Below are 19,751 nucleotides of genomic sequence, written 5' to 3'. Positions count from 1 at the left end.
CAAGTCTGCTGGTCCAAGGACTTTGTAGGAGGTGGGATCTGCAGGAGGAAAAGTGCCCAGCCCTGGGAAAAGTGCCCAAGCTTCCCAGGTGAGCTCTTATCCACTGGATTACCGTTTAAAGGTGACAGTATTGTCTTTTTTGGACATGTTTTTAGGTTGCAGTGGTTGTTGGATATCGTTTTGCCGTTGATATTTTAGTGTGAGCAGAGTGTACCTGCTCTGCAGGTTTCACATGTGGTTTCAGAGTCTGCTTCTTTCTTGGTCACTTCTGATGACCACGTGGCCTTGGGGCGAGCCCGCTCAGCTTTGCTGATCTGGTTGGAAAAAAGAGATTTTTCTTCTCTGTTTCTTTTCTTTTGAGAAATGAGAACTGCTCCATCTCATGGCTTGGCTGCTAGTGCTGATGGGGAGGTAGCAGGAACTCATGGCCAGAAGCGAAGGAGGAGGTGAGACTGTCACTTTCAGTGACACCTGCGTGAAGTTTAGTTCAGCCTGTTCAGGAAACCTCACCTCCCCTTTCTCTTCATCACAGTGGAGCTCAAGGAAGAGCTAATTTAAGTTTGCTCTCCAAAACAAGCAATCTGTTGATTTGTAAGTCTTTCCTGTTTTCCTTTGGTATCTGGATTTTAGTACATGAGTATTCCATGCACTCCTTTTTATTTCTGTTTTCTGTTCAGAGTCAAAGTTCTTAAGAACAGGGTCAATAACATCGTGTGGGAGCAAAGAGGAGTCCATCCCTTCCTGAAGTTTCCAGTCATATATCATAGAACCCCAGCATGGTTCGGATTGGGAGAGACCTTAAAGACCATCTAATTCCAACCCCCCTGCCATGGGCAGGGACACCTTCCACTAAACCATGTTGCTCAGAGCCCCATCCAACCTGGCCTTGAACCCTTCCAGGAATGGGGCAGCCACAGCCTGTCTGTGCAGCCTGTATCAGGGCCTCACCACCCTCACAATCAAAAATTTCTTCCTAATGTCCAGTCTAAACCTTAAATCTTACTGATGTAAATAAGTGGTATAGAAATAAACTTAACAGAGCCTGATAGGTTTGTGGCATTTATCAAACTGTCACTTTTCCAAACAGCATCACAAACTGTTCTTCTGCTCATACTTTCCCCCAAATTTGCCTTTGTTTATAATCCCACAGATCACACCTACTCAGAGTCAGGGTAGAATTTCCATTGGCTGGGGAAAAAAAAAGGCAAAAACACACCCAAACCCATTTCCCTGCAGTAGGTTTCAGGGCAGTGATGGTTCAGGCAGTCAGCTTCCAGCAGGCACAGGACAGTTCAGCATGTTGGAGAGGATTATCTTCCTGCACACCTCTGCTTTCTACTCCTCTGCTTTGTAGTTTTTTTCTCTTCTTTTGCATTTTTCTCTCAGTCTTTATTTTCCAGCTTCTTATTGTTACAGTCCATTTTTCTCATACAACATGCTTTGAACATCAGAGGTGCGCTCGTGCCGTTTGCCCCTCTGCGCTTTCTTCCCTCCGCACGTGTGCTTACCTAACAACTTGAAAATAGCAAACAGAGCACATGATCTGAGGAACAGTCTGGTATTTTACCCTAAGGGGAGATTTTCTCAGCACGCAAATCGAGAGTAAATAGTTAAAAATGCCGTATAATGTAGATCCAGCCACCCCAGCGCTCGCTCGCACGTACGAGCGAAGTTATTTGCATGCATAAATTGACAGAGTTGAACTCTGCATTATCAAATCCGCTGTCAAAAGTTCACCCTGGGCATTTTGAAGGGAAGATGATGATTGTCTCTTTAATTACTTAAATTCTGTTTTGCCTGTTTAGGAGAGCTCCCCACAACCCTGTCATTACTGCACGGCTTCCAGTCACGTCAGGCTCTCTGCTGGCACCACCGGCTACAACACCCAGCTACGAGGGCCTGCTTTTAATTGAACACTTTGATTACCACACACTAATCAGATGATTGAGTTGCTGCAGAATTTGGCCAGCCCTCTGTTAAGAGCTCCTACGGAATTACAGAATCAGAGATGTTAGTGATGGAAAGTGCATTAGATCATCCAGACCATCGTCTTGCCAGTACATGTTTTCTGCTGCGTGGTTTTGGGTGGTTTTATTCTCCCTGCAGTTTATGGTTAGAGATACTCTAAGAACTTGGCCTTCCACTTTGATCTTCTGGAATCTTTTCCACAAAGGTTGATGGCGAGATTTCTCTTTGCCTAATATTTGCCCTAAATTTTTCCATTTCTTTATTTCACCATATTATTTCAAGTCTGCGTTCTCATCTCTCACTAATTCTCTGTGTGGTGTTAACAGCCCGTAAATATGAGTGGAATAGTATTATGTGCTCTTGAATATTAAATGTATCACTTATCTTAAGTGCTTCATGTTCAGTTTTTCAGAATTTGGGAAAATTCTACTGATTGAAGATAGGTTTTAAACTGAACTGCTAATAGTATGATTTCTCAGACGCATATTTTATTGTAGTATAAGAGTTGTCTGTTCTGGTGTCATTTGAGAAATTGTTGAAAATTACCTGAAAAGGCCAATTTGAATTGGAAATGAAAATGTTTTTATATGGAGGAGATATAATTTAAGTGTTTTTCAGCTCCATTGCAGCATTTAAACTGCGGGGAAGCGATGCGTGCAGGCAAGTCTGCAGAGGGCATTACAGGGACACTGAAAAAATCAGTTTTCTATTAGTGACAGAAATAGTGGAAGTTGCAGTGTAGTTACTGGAGTCTTCCCCAACCCCTCATCCCAGCTTTCCATTCACATTCTCCACTCCGTAACTATTGTTTCTTTTTATAGTTTTATTTGTTTCTGTGGGATTTGGGGTTTCGCTTGTTTGTTGTTTCTTCCTCAGGGCTTGGTCTTCACTACCAGAAGCTTCGGGTGCCCAAGCACGGCTGTCTCAAAAGTCTGGGCCACTAAAAGCCAGATCAGTATCCCCTCCAAACAAACACTCGGTGGCTATAAAAAGGACAAAGGAGCTGGGTTTTTTTTGCTATCACCCCCTGAGAGAGAGACAGGGTGGTTAGTGTGAGCTGGCGTGTTGCCACGCTGAGCCAGTCCTTTTGGAGCTGCCCTCTGGTCATGATCCAGCACCTTTACCCCAGATCTCCACTGGTTCTGGAAGGATTACCTCTGTTCTTCCTTTCAGAGTAACCCAGAGGATGAGGGGCTTGGGTTGGAAGCCTCCAAAACCCGGTTTTTGCAGGGGGTGTGTGTGTTGGGTGCCTGCTGGAGACACACACGGCACATCTGGATCTGGGAGAGGCAGGGCCAGCGCTGCCCAGTCCCTCTCCCAGCCATCCATCCTCACTGTGTTGGAAGAAAACATTTGGCTCATCCAGAAGGGATGGCAGGAGAGAGTTAGCAGAGATTTGGCATGGAGAACTTGACCTCGTGGACATGGGGAACATGGAGCAGTAAGCTGTCCTTCCCTCAGACTCTGGGAAGCTGGATGCAGGGTAGGGATGTTGATGAGAAAGGCGACGACGGGCGGATCATGGGAGGCAAAGTTACTCTTGGTGAGTGGATTTGAAGGTGTTTGAGGCTCAGGTTGTGTAACCAAACAGGGAGATGAATGAGAAACATGTAAATAAATGGGTGGGTTATGGAGTGAGTAAGGGAAAGTGTGAGTGGGCGGGTAATTAGACTGGCAAGTGAGAGAGGAGGTAGGAGGGGGTGAGTACATGGGTAGGTATGTAGTGAAAAGTTGGAGTAGCGCTATGGGCCGGCTCTCTGAGGATACCTGAAAGGCTGGGAACAACCACCCTCCTTGAGACATGCAGAGGGAGGAACAGCCAGTGCTGCCAACAGGGACTGTGGGTTGTGCAGGTGAGCACACAGGCCTTCCACACCTCTTGCTTTTGAGCTGGTTTGGATGGCACATGATTTACTCTGCCTGAACTCCACTGTGCAGTAAACAGTAATCCTCACCTTGGTCAGCTGGCTGCATTCAGCTGCTGTTCCTCCAGAAGTGTGTAAGACCACCATTATTATTTGCAGGTTTTTTTGGCCCTAACAAAGTCACAGAGAAGGCAGGTGAAGCACAGCAGAGACTTTTAGTCTGTCGGGATCATTGCAGTTTGTAGCGGTCATTCCCAGGAGCTGAAATGACCCAAGAGCTGCAGGAGGAAAGAGTTACCTGACAAAAAAAAGGAACAAAGATGAGGGATATGCGGGGATTACAAATCTGCAGTGCATCAGCATAAAGACATGTCCCAAACTTGAAGTTCCTTTCATTTTAGTGAATGAGGTGGGAAGGTAAAGTAACTTTAAATCGTTATCAGGCCTTGACTGACGAGGCTTTTATTAGGAACTTTTACTATAAATGCTCTAAGGCTGGACATAGTTCACCATGACTAATCCAAACCTGTTTGTAATTACTACGGCAGAGTTACAGCCCCAGCTGTGACCTCTCTGTAGCCAGGTACAGTCAGGCTGATGTTTAAGGTAAGGGCTCTGCTCTCCTGTTATGTTAAGTTGTGCATGGTAGATTTTCAATACTTACTGTAATAGAGTGGGTCCTTTTGAAGCCCAAATAGAGGTGAATGGCTGCAGGAAGTGACAGGCCTTACCTTAGCTGCCAGAAAGATGTTTCTTTACTAAGGAGTAACTTTACATGCAGTGTTGTTCTGGAAAGTCCTACTAGAGACCAGTCTCTGCGTATTTTCATCAGTAGCCAGGTAAGGTGCCTCACCACCCCAACAATAAAGTATTTCTTCCTAATACCTGAAATACACTTACCATCTTTGAGTGTAAAGCTATTCCTCCTTGTCCTGTCATTCCATGCCTTCGTCCAAAGACCCTCTGCAGCTCTCTTGGAGCCCCTTTAGGCTCTAAGGTGTCCCCAGAGCCTTCCCTTCCCCAGGCTGAACACCCACAGCTCTCTTGGCCTTTCCTTATAGAAGAGATGCTCCAGACCTCGGAGCATCTTTGTGAAATCTTCCTCGTCTTGGACGTGGTCACCTGTTGCAAACTAAATTTCCCATAAAGCTTGGAACTGCAGCCAAGCCAGCTCGTGCAGTAGTCAGTGTTTACTCTTCTTTTTTTTTTTTTTATACAAGACAAATCCAGAAACAATTTGCTGTACTTAGGCAGGTGTTTCTTACCATTAAAACGGAGCAAATCCCTTGCTGATGTTCAAATGCTGTAGTAACTGTGCACAACAAAATCCAGAGGAATGTGTGGGTATGTTTAATACAAACCTGTTGGGTTGTAGATCTGTCAAAGCCCCAGATTTGCATTCCTTACATAAGCAGAGATCCTGGTAGTGTTTACACGTGCTTTGCCTGTGCTTTGGGAACTGCAGGAATTGTAACTGCTGCATCAAAAACTCTGCTCTCAGTTGCCATCTGTGGGTTTGCAGGGACATGGGTAGAATATTTACGATTGCAGTCCTACCTAGAAGAAGTTGATTTACTCTTAGGCTTGATTCTAAAACTTATCGCAACAATGGTAAGAGCAGCATGAGACCTCCATGGAAGTGTGGACAGATTCTGAGAGTACACAGGAATGAAAACCTTGACGTTTCCATCTGGTTAATTAATAGTTTGTTTTTGTCAGTGACACAGTTGCACAGCATTTGCACTAAGTTTGCTTCATCTTTGGCCATTTTTTTCCATATGGGTGTGTGCTTCCTTTTCATTATGTTGTTTTTCTTTCCTTTTTTTTTTCCCCCCTCTAACACAACCGCTCCTTTCATGTTAAGAATAAGAAATGAGCTTCTCACCGAGCAGAAAAAAAACCAAAATTTATTAAACATTTCAATTCTGATCCCTCTAATCCTTTATTACCTGTAGGGGCAGGTGCAGGAAGCTACTACAGGAGTGGAGGTTACTAACTTTTTCAAGGGTTGGGATTGCATAAGAGAGCAGTTTATTTTAGATGCTATGGAGAAAGTTTTGAACAACATGATTAAAGATGTGTTGATGAAATAGATCCCTTTGGCTTGGCTTGTTTCACTTAATTGTGCCCCGGAGAGCTCTGAACCCTTCAACTCCTGTTTTAAGCACATCATTGATATAGGCTGGCTGAAGGCACAGAATCATAGAATGCTCTGGGTTGGAAGGGACCTCAAATATCATCCATTCCCAACCCCCTGCCGGGGGCAAGGACACCTTCCACTATCCCAGGTTGCTCAGAGCCCCATCCACCCTGGCCTTGAACGCTTCCAGAGGTGGGGCAGCCACAGCTTCTCTGGGAAACCTGTGCCAGGGCCTCGCTACCCTTATGGTAAAGAATTTCTTCCTAATATCTCATCTTAATTCTACCCTCCTTCAGCTTAAGGCCGTTCCCCCCTTGTCCTTTCACTCCAACCCCTTTGTCCAAAGTCCTTCTGTAGCTCTCTTGGAGCCCCTTCAGGCCCTGGAAGGCTGTTACAGGGTCTCCCTGAAGTCTGTACATATTATCTTGTTTCCTGCTGTGACAAAATAGATTTTAATTCTGGAGATACCATCTTCTAATACTTTCAATACCCAGAGGTTGTCTGTTTGTTGCTCAAGAGAAAGTGAAGGGAACCACTCCCTTGATCTCAGTAAACCAGAAAGCAGCAGTTCATGGCTGTATTGGCTTTGTAATGCTGAGATAGTGACTGTAGAAAAACAACCAGACAGCTTCAAGAAGTAAGATTTTTTTTGTGTGTGTGTGTTTTTTGGTTGTTTTTTTTTTTTTTTTAACATGCTGAAGCCATTTAAAATGTTGCAAGGGGGAAGGGCAAGGAGGGTGGTAAAAAATACATCACCCATCCCTTGTGATTCTGTGGTTTTGTCTGAATATTTTTTAATTTTTTCCCTACAATCAGCCATGCATTTCACTTGTGATCGCTGCCCTAAGACCGGGGCTGCATCCAAGATGTCTTATTTGCCTAATATTAAAAATATGTGCATGTAATAACATTTTTCTAATGGTTCTAGTCTGGAATATACGTCACACACCTTTGTATTAAAGTTCACAGCGCCCTTTTTACATATTTCTGTCCTTTGTGGTGGAGGCTACGCATGGACTTCTTAATTTGCAATTCTGGTCTGAAAAAAATAGTTCAAAGCAGCTTGTTATTTATCACCAGAAGTAAGTTTTCACTGTTTGTCTGTCTTGCTCAATCTGGTAGAACCAATATATTTGTGATAGGCAATTTGTCTGCTTAAAGAGGTTATGGTTCATTTACTAGAAGAAATGCTGAGCAACTGACACATAGTGAGGGGTCTGAAGACCTTCTTCCTTCTGTCCTTCTGGAGATGTCTGGAAGCTGTAGGGTTTTTGGTCTAAAATACGTGCAGAACAAATCACGGTGATACCATAGGTGTGAATTCCTGTCAGAAGTTGTGTGTTAGCAAGGCTGCATTCTTTCTTGAATTGAAGTAATAAAACAGTGTCAAAGAAAAGGGAGAGTGAATTGTTGGGTTTACAGTATGTAGGAAAATGAGCTTCTGAGCTGCTTGTGATTAATAAATCTCTGTTTTAAATGTATAACCGTCCTTTAAAAGGCACGATCTTCAACGTGCCAGGCAGCAGACAGTACCTGTGTGCTTAATTCCAGCTTGCAGTGACATCTTCTGGATGCTGAGCACTGGGAAAATTTTACCTATTAGTTGAGTAGTTGATGGAAAGCTGAGTTTTTCCCTGGCATGGTCCACGGTCAGTGGTGTAGTAATAGGACAAACCAATCCAAATCTGCTGTCTCCCAGGCTTGTTCTCTAAAATCTTTGCTTTTCAAATTGCTTTCAAAACATAACGATGTGAATTTGAACACTCTTTGCAAATTTGACCTGTATTTATATCAGCGTGTTTGGAAGAGGCCCATCAAATGATTTCCATATTGTTTTCAGTGTGTCTCCAGTTTATTATTCTGAGAAAATTTGATGCATCTGCAGCGTGCACGATCAGCCTTTCTGATATGCAGATGCAGAGCCTCGCCTATCTCGTGGAATCAGTGTAGCAACCGCTCTTACAAACGCCGTGACAATGTACAACCTCCTATCTGAGAACCAGATCAGACTGAAATTGGGACTCAGTCCAAAAAGCAAAATACTGCAATCAATCTACTTACTGTGTCAGCACTCAGCTTCGTTTCTGTTATGTGCACTGCAGGGAAAGGAAGTGGGAAATGCGCGGCAGCATCCAGAAACGGATTCCTGAGTCACGGAGGATGGCAGAGATGAGATGGGTGTTGGTGATAGGAGGTGCTTAGAGGTTCCCATTTTTGCAGACACTCTGTGGCATGAGGGATGTTGCAGGCGATGTTCTAAGCCCGGGTGACACTCAGGAAGTCACTACATGACACTACAGATGCCACGTGACTTCCCTGTTTACTCTCAGGGCTCGTCTGTGAAGTGGCAGTGACAGAATGAAGGGATTGTGCCACATCATCCTTCCTTGGTCCACGGCCCTTGGCCTCTAGAGTCACAACCCTTGGTACCAGTGGGGATTTGTGCACTCAGGCCCTTGGTAAACCTTCAACCTTCAACTGCTGATGTGTTCAAACTGAGGCAACCTCTTGCCTAAGACTGTGCATTTCCTTCCCTTCTGCCGGCCCCACTGCTATTCCGGGCTGTGGGCTGGCACCGCTCCTCGTCCGGGCGGGCATCACTTTGGGGGCAGGTGGGCTTCCTGCTGCCAAACCACCTGCTGCACGGCTCACCCTCCATTCCTGCATGCTTCCCACTTAACCCCCTCGTGTCTCACTCCCTTCTGTCCTAAAATTGGCACCGTATTGGGAAAATCACTCACCCGAGCTCCTGGGAGAGCAGGACCCGTGTGCCCGATGCCGCTCAGATTACTTGGGAGCGTAGTGTGCACTGCACAGCAGCAGGGTCACTTCGGGGTTATAATACTAAATCTTTCAAAAGTAATCACACTTAGGAGTGATTTAAGCATTCGAGTTTCTGGGTAAGAACCAGTTGCCAAGGTTTAATCTGCACCTTAAAGCTCTGCTGGTAAATCTGATCTGGCAGTTCTGGGGAGAGGCACCAATAGCAAAGTGTCTTCCCTGATAAAGAGCAGCGAGACCTTTAATGTCCACAACAGAAATAAAAACATTTTAAAGGGTTTATAAAATTATTATTGCAGCAGAATGCATGGATGGGGTTTGGCTCTGATATATTTTTTCTTTTTTAATAGTAAATTGGTATACAAAGGAAGTTAATGTATTTTGTGCAGCTCAAACTCTGTGCAGAAGAAAATCATTATACCCAAAGCCAGTAACTTTTCATGAACTTGATAACAGCTTGTTGCTTGCACTTCCCATATAAGTTTCAGTGTCATGAATACTTTTATTTACCCATTAAGCTGCTTTTTCTTTGTAAATCAGAATTTTTGGTTATGCTTTGCCATAACTAACTAGTAAGTACTGAGTTATTCTTCTAGGGAAGTGGGGGATAATATGTATTTTGAGCCAAAATACTACAGCACCTATGAAAATGGGGTTTCTGTTCTTAATTGCCAGTTTCTTTCTGTCTTTTATCGTGTCTTGGTTTAAAAAAAAAATCAATAAGCCCATTGTGATGCTTTTGATTGGACTTCAACAGAGATAATAAAAGTGTAGTGTCCCTTTGTGAAAGGAGTTTTTAATTATTGTTAATTGTACTTGCCAGCTTCATTTCTGAAGGGAAACGGAGGTGACCTCATCCTGAAAGTTGTCAGTCTCATGCTGGTGTCATTCACTGCCTGGAAAAGAGGTTGAGGTTTTGTTTCTTGTTGCTTCTTTTAATGAGGAGTTATCCGCAGGCCTGATGGGCCCTGCGGCTTTGGGAATGCTGTCCAAACTCTGCCTCAGTAGCAGGCTTGTCTCTGAAACGTTGAACTCTGCAGAGCTGAGTTGTGGCTCAGGGGCAGGGGATCAGCAGAGTCTCAGACCTGTGATATGCCCATTCCAGTAGCATCTCTAACAGCACCAGTACCAAAGACTTCGGGGAGAGGTGATGGACCCTTCATAGAGCACAGCTGAAGATTCAGGGGTTTATTCTTTCTCTTTCATACTAATTAATCCAATAATGTTGGATGTTTAGATTATCTATCCAAAGACTTAATTTTCTTAACCCTTTGCCAGTCTTGGGTTCGGCATGTTCTTGTGAAGTCCCTCCTTCACCTGTGCTTTGCATTTAAACAGATGCTAAGAGAGATTTCCTCACCCTTTGGACTGCAGACCATGCAGGATAGTGGGGGCTGCATGTCTGTGCAGGTGCCAATGTATCAGGACAAGTCAGCGTTTAATTATGGCCACAATGTAAATGCCAAAATATTTACAATCATTTTGGTTCATTGAGCTTCTCCGCACGTCAGGAGAAGGATGAAGGGGAGTACGTTTCTGTCTCTCTTCACTATTCTGTATTTCTTAAGCTGTTACCTCGTTTCATCTTAAATGAACCTTCTCTAAAATACTCTGAACTTTTCAATTCCATTTCAGTTCACCCAGTGCCATCTGCCACGGTGTCTGCAATGTATTTCAGTCCTGACGAAATCCCCCTTTCTCATCGGTACCTCCGCACACTGTCGTAAGGATGATCTGACAAGCAAAGCTGGCAAGTTGTTCCCACCTTTGTTGCCAATTATAAAGCAGTGTAAAGAGGCAAATTCTGACAGCCTGTGTCCTTAGGGGTGTTTGAATACCTAACTCATAGTGAAATCATTATCAGTGAGGCTCTTGAACATCCCTGAGGCTCTGGGCTGGGGTCTCCGCTCACGTTTTGCTCAAGCAGTTTCTCCCTGACTTTAATCACTCTTCTGTCTGTCTCAGATGAGTATTTAAAGCTGCAGATTTTTCCTCAGCATCAAAACCATTGACTTGGAGATAGACTGAGCACAGGGTACTAGCAGTTCCATCTAAAAGGGAATAAGCATCCAGCTGGTTGGTTTTCTAGTCATGGAAAAATCTGCAAGGTCAGTGAGCTTGGTACATGTGATGGGTCTCCTCATCACTGCCAAATGTGTTGGGAACTGTGGTCTGGAGCTCTCAGTTTATCTCATTCCTTTGCTTTCTGCTGCTCATTAAAAGATGGAATTAAAATCTCAGTGGTGTGAGATGTTCAGGCTGTCTGAAATGGTTTTCATTCTGTGGCTCCCACAATTTGTTCAGGCAAAAGGAAGGGAAGTTTTCCTGAAGTAAGCCACATTCTTCAGTGAAAACGCTGAACTCAGGTCACCTTTGACTTTACTGAGTCCTTCCTTTGCTATCTGTAACATGAAAATTACATGTGCATCTTAAAGGATTGCTCTGAAAACCATGATAGTTGTGTTACCACTCCTGTAGTCTTACCAAATTATATATTAAACACAAATATTGTCAAACATGTTCACCTCCCGGGGCTGAGTTTGGTGTCTGGTTCTGATATCTTGTTCTTCATCCTGAACAGAAACACAGGAGACTGAGGTCTTGTCTCTCGTTCTCACAAAGCACTGTAGAAATTGTGGCTGTTCAAAGTATTCCTTGAATCACTGTTCTGTATGTTGTATAGTTGTGACTCCCAGGTTCAAAATGGGATAAAGAACCTGTTACCAGCAGCAGCAAATGTGACACATCTCCTTCTCTCGTGCCAGATGACTTTTTGATGTCAGATTTTGGAGGTATATGTTTCATGTGGGTACAGCTGGGTCTTGATTTAAAAAAATAAAGCGACTTGAAACTACTCTGGGGCACAAATAAGTGACTTGCAAGAATAGCAGAGTATTGAGCAACAGGCAAAGGATGTGTTGTTTCCTTTAAGGGTTCTGACTAGAAATGACGTCACTTAGATAGTTTGGATGTTTGTGAACACTACAGGGCTTGGAAAGGGAAAGCAAATCGGAAAAACACTGGGAAGCTGAACAATTTGTTTTGTTTTATGACTCCCTGGTAGTTTAATGAGGGAGCTATTACTCATGCGCTGTCACTGCACATCTAGAAAATTCCTCTGGGTTTAAAAACTGGCAGGAAAAAGTAGTTTCCTAAAAAACACTGAATTAATGAGATAAAGCCCATTGCTCAGGAGTCCCAAACAGGAAGGGTCAGAGGCGGAGCTGTGCAGGGCTCACCGTGTGTTGGAAATCTCCACGGGGGATTTCAGAGAGCAGATAGTGCTGGCAGGGATTCAGAGAAGTGATGCAGCAGATATGCTCAGCATCTCTTCTTTTAGGATGCAGTAACATGGATTTGGGGAGAAAAAAATACAAGTTCATTTGGGGCATTGTCACCAGTCCTCCCCCTCCATTCCTTTACATCTGAAAATATCTGGGACTGGGGTGTTTAAAGAAGGGGCTTTGTAGCCATGGACAATGATACAAGGCAGTTCATTAGTAATATTGACATGTGAAGTGAGGGAGATATATTTAAGAGAAGAAAAAGAAGTATTTGTTGTGTGGGCTTAATTATACAGCTTTAAATGAATTTTCACTGTTTTATAATCTGTATTCCTATGGTCTGACTTCTTGCTTTGAGTCTGTACTATTTTATAGATCTGTACAGTATTTTACAGATCTGTAGAGTGCAGTTTGCATGTTGACTTCAGTTATTTTTAGGTGGTGTAGCCTATCCTGTCACATTCATACCGGATACACATTATCCTCACCTTGACTGGAAACCTGATATAACTTTCATGGCCCTCAAGGCAGGGTGAAGGCTGTTTCAGATTGATGGTGTAGAGAGCACAGTAAGCAGAGGGCTGCTCCAGTCTGGAAATGCAAGTGAATATTCCTTACCAACCCCCTGACACAATTACTCACTCGTAGCATAAGTTACTGTAATTTCTTTTGCCAAAAAACCTCTGATAAAGCAGAGGCTGTTAGGAGGGAAATCCGTAAGGAGTCTGGAAAGTGTGATGTAAAGATTAGTAATAGAATTAGCAAGCTGCTGTAACAGTTCTGCTACAGTTTCTCCTAAATTACAGTACCTCAAAGCATAATCATAGTCATTCCTTGTCTTACTGCAGCGCTGTGGTGTAGTCCCAATCAGTTTTGTCTTCTCTCTGTGTTGCTATCCTTGTAAGCCCTTTAAAAACTCTTTTAATTACTCATTTTATTCAAGAATATTACCAGTTTTCCATGGAAATACAGAAGTAGCCCTGGAAAGGTTGTGTATTTTAAGCTTCAGATCAAAACGATGCTTAGCTCTGTCCCCCTGTACATGCAACATACACCCTCTTTATCCAGTACTGAGCTGGTTTTTAAATTTTTCTGAAGCGCAGAGGTGCCCAGTTTATGTCTCCGTGCTGGATTTTTGCCCTTGGGTGTGGAGCCCAACTGCTTGAGCCAGAATTAGGAAATACTTCCTACATGTGCTGTGAAAAAATGTTGGATGACAGGGCAGAGCTCAGTTTCCACCAGAATGGAACAGAATGAGACTGAAAAGGCTGGGAGGATGCTTATGGTGTTATGAAGATGGCAGGGGTGTGGATGTCATGGAATTTTGGAATCAAAATAGTCTGCAGAGAGGGAGACACTCCAGAGGGAACTTGCTTGGGATGCATTAGACCGAGGTTTGGGCATCAGTCGCTCTGAGGATGTGTGTGTGTGTGTGTGTGTGTGTGTGGCAGGGAGCACAGGGAAGCTCAGGAGCTACACAGCTGATGCAGAGAAATGTTCATCCTCACATCTTGGATCTGTGCTGCTCCAGTTTTCCAGGGCAGTGTGAAGCTGAAGGCTGAGAAGGCATAGAAAGGGGCTCTCCTGCTTTCCATGTGGGTGCTTCTGTGTCCAGTGAAGGTAGTGAGCACCAGTGCTCCTGTGCAGCCTTGTTCTCTGGTGTTGGCATGGATTCTGGTGGATTTTAGGCTCTTTCAGGGGACTTTGTGGTGTTTAGGCTGCTTTTTGCCTAAATAGATTGCAGCAGAGTCTCAGTGAGAGGCAGGTTCCCTCGCTCCAGGTGGGACACCTTCAGCTGTGAACAGCAGGAAATACCAGGCTCTGATATGGCACGTGCTGATGCCCCAGCAGCTACTGAGTAGAGAGTTTTATCAGTCTGGACTTCAGGCACCTAAATGTCACCACAATTTGGGCAGAACCAAGACAGGCCACATGGATGATGCCTGCAGCCTCCCAGTCTCATGGCAGAGATGCTCCTCAGGCAGCCATCTGAGGACAGCCGTGTCTCACTGCCTTCTTCAGCATCAGGACTGGCCTTCCCAAAGCTCCTGTCCTGTGTGTGCTACACCAACGATGGCTTGTTATTGATGGAAACCTACCTTAGTTTCTCTGGTAATGAGAGTTTAATTGTAGTCCATTCACATTATGATGGTTCAGCTGATTTCCTGCCTTGGCTGAGGGAGCGTCTCTGCTGTTTTCTCTCCGTGCTGAAAGGAAGCGGCTGAAGGAGTTGGTGTGTCTGACAGGCAGATCCAACCTAACGTGGTGCTGCTCCCACCTTTGCACTGGTGCATGTGCTGCCTGACACCACCATCCCACACCTGTTTGAGCTCCTCTCCCAGCTCCTGCTTTACAGCTGGATTTTGGAATGCCAGGTGTACGTACGCACCCCGTTCAAGCGATTGTCAGGTTTTGTGTTTGAAGACTTTCCTCTTCTGTCTTTTCTTAGACTTCACTCTGTCAAGGCCTGTGCAGCTGGCGTTACATAGCACATACTTTATTATCCCAGTCATCACTTCGACTGTTTAATCCTTTTAACCTTCACAGTGGCTACAGTAGGAGTTACGGGGATAATCTTGAGTGAATTTCCTTGGCCGCTATTAAAACCACAAAGAAATCTAAAGTAGTTCTGTGAAAAAAGAATTTCTTGATGAAACTATTTGTGAGGGACTGAAAGGGGGGAGTGCAAGTTGAGAACCCAGTCCAGCTGCAGGGAAATGGCTGTGGGGATACCACCACGGGCTGGCAGCTGCCACATTCCTGTACCCATCATCCCAAACCTGTTGTAAGCACAAAACAGTTAATGCAGAACAGTCATCCCTGCTGGGCATGGAAGGGACCTTGCTGCCAGATGGTATTTATGTTGTGCATTATCTCCGTAGGTTTTGCATCTGTCTTTGCTGCAGTTTTGTTTTCTGCCTTCAAATTCCCTTTTTCTTATTGTGTCTAATAAATTAAATTGAATTTGCAAAATAGTACAAAGTGACATTAGGATGTGCCTGTTAACAGAGGAGAATTAATTAATTACATGCCGTGAACTAACTGAACTCATTTAGTCATTGATGAATTAACTTAGTATGTCTGTTACAAACAGGAGAACTGGAATGCTGGCACAATAAAGGGTGAAATCTCTCATTGACTAAATAACTGGTGTTTCTTTAGGTTTAGTTAGCGTTCCTTAGTCTAGTAATGGCCAGATTTTTAGAAGTAGGAAGTTCTACCAGTCATTTGCAGTTTTTGTTCCCCTCTGTGATTCCATCCTACACTGACATTTGCCCCTTGAATCCATTTGAAACCTTGAAGTTTCTAGTTGCTTTTTCTTAACCAAATCTTATAACTAGTTCTTCATCATTCCCTTTTTTTCCACAGACTTTCAGTGTCATCAATCCTATTTCCAGCTGGAGATTCCATTCTGCATGGATGTCTGTAATTCTGGGGGCAGGGGTTGTGGTCTTTCTTAATCATATTTCTAATGTGCACAGTGACATTCTCTCCGTGCACATTCTGCATCTTACCTCTTCCCAGATTTCTTTGCAAACATGGATTTGATTTCTCTCTCTTTCTCTGCACTCAAGTTTCAGACCTGCACCTCTGTGCCTCATTTTGTTTTCCTTGCAAGGTGTTTGTGTGGCCTGCACACATGTGGGTTGATAGCACACTGTAGTGTCGACAGAAAGGAGCTTTCTCCCATGCCAGCCCTCTGTAAATGCCACAAAAATACCTTTTTATTTAAGCCTCTGTTTTAAAACTATATCCTTCTATGCAGCCCAGAGTAGAAAGGCCAGTTGGCTGTTAATCTGCCTTTATATCAGGTTTTATTGTCTCATTATTCCTTATACTTTCTCTTCTTTTATGTGTGTTCTCACTTTTTTGCCTCAGGCAGCAAACTAGAAACCAAACTCATTTTATTCTGTTTTATGTGAAGCTTCTAGATTGGTGTGTTTTGATCCATGACAGGGTCTCTGCCCTGCTACAGTAGTTGCCTTTCTTGGAAATCATTGGGAAGGTAAATACCTGCAGTAGCTTTAAAATCTGCACAAGTTGAGTATCTCAGCTCTCAAGGCAAATCAGAACTTCAGCTGTGCTTCGATGCTCCAATTATGAGATGCTGACCTTGTTTGCAGCTTCAACAGGTGGAGCCAGTTGCAGGGAGAAGACTAATAAGACCACAAGTATTGGATATGTGCACATTATGTTTTTCTGATGGATAGGGACACGCTTTCCAAGTGCAGCTAAAGATGTTTAATAGCCGTTGTCGATCAGAGCAATAACTATTCCATAAATCAGAATTACTTTCAGAATCCAACAACCCCTTTTCTCTTGCTTGGCTCTGTTCAATATGTGGAGCCGTAAGTTGTCCTCTGATTAGCTCTGTGATTTCCATGGCGTGTGCCAGCATCAGTGTTTATTATTGAAGCACGTTTTCTGCTTTTCTCTTGATGATGTGACTGTCCTGTAACAGAAGTCACATGCACAAACTGAGTAGTAACAGGAGTTCAGGAGGAAGGATCAGTAAATATTCTAAGCTCTGCGTGGTTGTGCAGATGTAATTGATTCCAGCCCTGCCAGATGCTCACCAGTTGATCCAGATGATCCTTGCTCAGCATGCAGTGAAGATCCCTGTCATCTCCTGGCTCTTCCAGTCTCTAGCACAGCTTACAGGCCATTGCTCAGTCCCTAAAATCTTTATCTTTACCGTATCCATGTGACGTTTTTGTATTTTTAGGGGAAGCTGAACTGGAAATGCGCACACGCGCGTTTACATAAACCATTTTATAAATTCCAGGTGCTGATCTCACAGAGGTGTCCTGCATATGCCAAAGGACGAACGTGTTGTTTGAGGGAAAAGCTGCTCATAAATCTGTGCAAACTGAAAGGTAAATAATTTCTTTTTCCAGTACATTGGTGGAGTAAGATCTCTGCGTCGGTTATTTTTCCTGCTGTGAAATATGTGGTGTAAATGTATCTGGCATATATTATATTTGTCACCGCGCAGCAGCAGAATGTAGGAAGTGGTTATCTTTAAAAAAATTTGATTTATGCTTCATAGAATCACAGACTGGTTTGGGTTGGAAGGGACCCTAAAGATCATCTCGTTCCAACCCCCTGCCCTGGGCAGGGACACCTTCCACTAGACCAATTTGCTCAAATCCCCGTCCATTCCTTGTTGTGCTTCTTTTGCATAACAAGGAAAGGTTCAGAGGTGGCTTGTTTCACTCTGAAAATATTTCTGGCTTGGATTTCAGGATTTTTTTGCAGTGTCATACATGATGGGAGGAGTAAAGAATATTTGTCTTTGAATAAAAGATCCGCTGCAGTGTGCTTGTGAGGCGTAAGAATTCAACTGAGGTTAAAACTTGAAGTGGTCTGATTGAATTTCCTATCTTTCTTAATTGTTATCTTTTTTCTGTGTGATAATTTTAATTTCACTTCCTCTTCAGTAATCGTGGAGTCTTCCAAAGTAATCTGAGTTTGTATTATATCAGACAAAAATTACAGACTAATAAATGTTTTCGTGGTGTTTGGTGTTATTTTTAAAAGATACGTAAGAGCAGTTCTTTCCAGGTCCTTTGACAGACAAACTGCCATGATGATTCGTGGGGCAGCATAAATTAATCCAGTGCTGGAGATAAGCAGAGAGGCAACAACATTAAAGGGTGCCTGGTTTTAAGAGCTCACTTTGTAGGGACAGAAGTGGCTGTGATACAACACATGGCACGAGGATACAAACAGTAGGTGTAGCTTTGGAGTGCTCCGTGATGGACATTTCTACTCAGGGATGGGATTAGCACTTCTATTGAAACTTATATAACAGCTACAGTGCCAGGGTGGTTGCTAAAAATGATGCTCATCGCTGTTAGATCCCAAAAGCTTTCAGTCAGAAGAACTATTTTCAGCTGAAGAAATATTATTTTTTTTATTCCTAATGGTCATTGTTTTTCTCCCAGATCCCAATGAGATACTTTTAAATACGTAAGGCAGCAGTAGAAATGAAAAAAAGTGTTTATATCATGTAAAGACATGGACAAGCAACAGTGAGTTTTGTTGTGGGTGGCTACTTCATTATCATATCTTCATTAACATACCCTGGCAGTCAGCAGGGAATTACATTGTTCCTTATGTCTGCCCTGTCCAGTTGCTAAAATATAACATCAGCTGCTTTTATCCAGCAAATCTTGATCCCTTTGGGAAAAAACCCACTGTTTTCCTGCCTCTGTTGCCCCAGAGGTTGGTGTTTGACTGAAGAGCTGCTATGGTGATGGGCACAGGGTGGGAATGTGGACAGAAATAGAGCGAGGCTGAAGCCAGGCTGTTCCTGCTTCCTTATGGTTTCAGTAGCCCTCTCTGATATGGATGGTGACTGATTCCAAGGAGGTATTTGTTATTACATATTTGAGGCAGGGTGTTTCTGCCTCAAGTTCTCATAATTAACACAAAATAATACTCAGGCAAAAAGGAGGGCGGGGTTCTCAGATTGATAATGTTTTTTACAGGATGTACATCATAATTCCCTGCAGAGCACTTTGTGCCCGTTGTGCTGGGATTTGGATGCACAGAAATCTCCCTCCTCCCATCCAAACTGAAGTCAGTTTTTGGTGATGCATAATTCATATCCTTGAAGCCTGTGTCACAAAAACATCTTAGTGCTTTTTTTTCCCCAGCTTGATAAGCCCGCTTTTGTATTTTTAGGATTTACTTTGCTGCTAATCCCCAAAATCAGCCTGAAGAGGTTTCAAAACAGAGTTCAGAGTAAATCTGAGGCAACTTCTACGTCAAGGATATTGCTGTATGCAGCAGGTGATTCTTTGGCACCTGCTATATATGGATTCTGCCTCCACAAAGGTTTATTTCCCTGTGGCATGAGGGCTCAAAATGCCATGGAGTCAGTGCACAAGGTGGACTGCACCTCACAGGAGTCTGCCAGGAGGTTTGGATACATCTTTGGATATATCTTAAAAGGAGTAACAGGTACTTTGTTATGAAACAGAGACAGCAGTTTCTTTTGATGAATTTTGAAGCTCTAATCAGAAATTACTCCTTCCAAGGGGAACATGATACCTGTATTTACTGCTGTTGCTTAGTGGTACACTGTGATTGCCTGTTCTGACCATATATGCTCTCACATAAATTTGGATTGTGAGGAGCCATAACGTGGCTAAAAAGGCTGTGTAAGAACCTGGAGGAAGAGAGGGATGATTCTGAAGTTGTATTTTAATTTATCTCTCTGCAGAACAACACAGAGGGGACTAACTCAAACAGCTTCTTGTGTTTTGTTTTTTTTCTTCCAGATTCTGAAGACAAACCTGTCAGTAGTGAATTGTCCCAGAAGCACATGGAGAAAGTTGTACATGGTGGAGGCTGTTTTTTCTGAGGTACAGAACATCTGTGTCCTTCCTTGGTATCAGCTGTTGTAAATACCTTGTAGCCCATTAAGCCTTTATTGCTCAAAGCTTTGAGAAGCTTTGAAATTAAAAAGATAAAGGTATTGTGTGTGCATAATGGATAAATTGAATGTTTCACTAGTGGGAAATAACTGTCTTTATTTGAGAGCTGTGTCCCTGTTCCAGAGGGATGTTCCCCAGATCTCTTACTTCGTAGTTCTTCTCAGTGCAGCTAAACAAAGCACAGGAAGGAATGGGAAGTACTCCCATCAGTGTAGGAAATCTTTGCAGTAATGGTTTTTCATGTCAATAATTTCCTCACAAATGCTTT

At 43.4% G+C, this 19,751-nt stretch overlaps 1 long non-coding RNA gene across 3 annotated transcripts in view; it reads left to right on the top strand.

The window, feature by feature from the left end:
* Positions 1–19,751, top strand: part of LOC108493868 — an 83,002-nt gene that overhangs the window by 59,247 nt on the left and 4,004 nt on the right. For all 3 annotated transcript variants that reach the window (XR_001873630.1, XR_001873631.1, XR_001873629.1), the window contains 2 exons: positions 16,825–16,915; positions 19,328–19,411. This is a non-coding gene — a long non-coding RNA (uncharacterized LOC108493868). The remainder of the gene's footprint in view (positions 1–16,824; positions 16,916–19,327; positions 19,412–19,751) is intronic.

This window comes from Lepidothrix coronata, unplaced genomic scaffold (genome assembly GCF_001604755.1).
Source record: "Lepidothrix coronata isolate B3197 unplaced genomic scaffold, Lepidothrix_coronata-1.0 Scaffold20, whole genome shotgun sequence".
NCBI lineage: Eukaryota > Metazoa > Chordata > Aves > Passeriformes > Pipridae > Lepidothrix > Lepidothrix coronata.
This window is presented reverse-complemented; position numbering and strand designations above follow the sequence as displayed.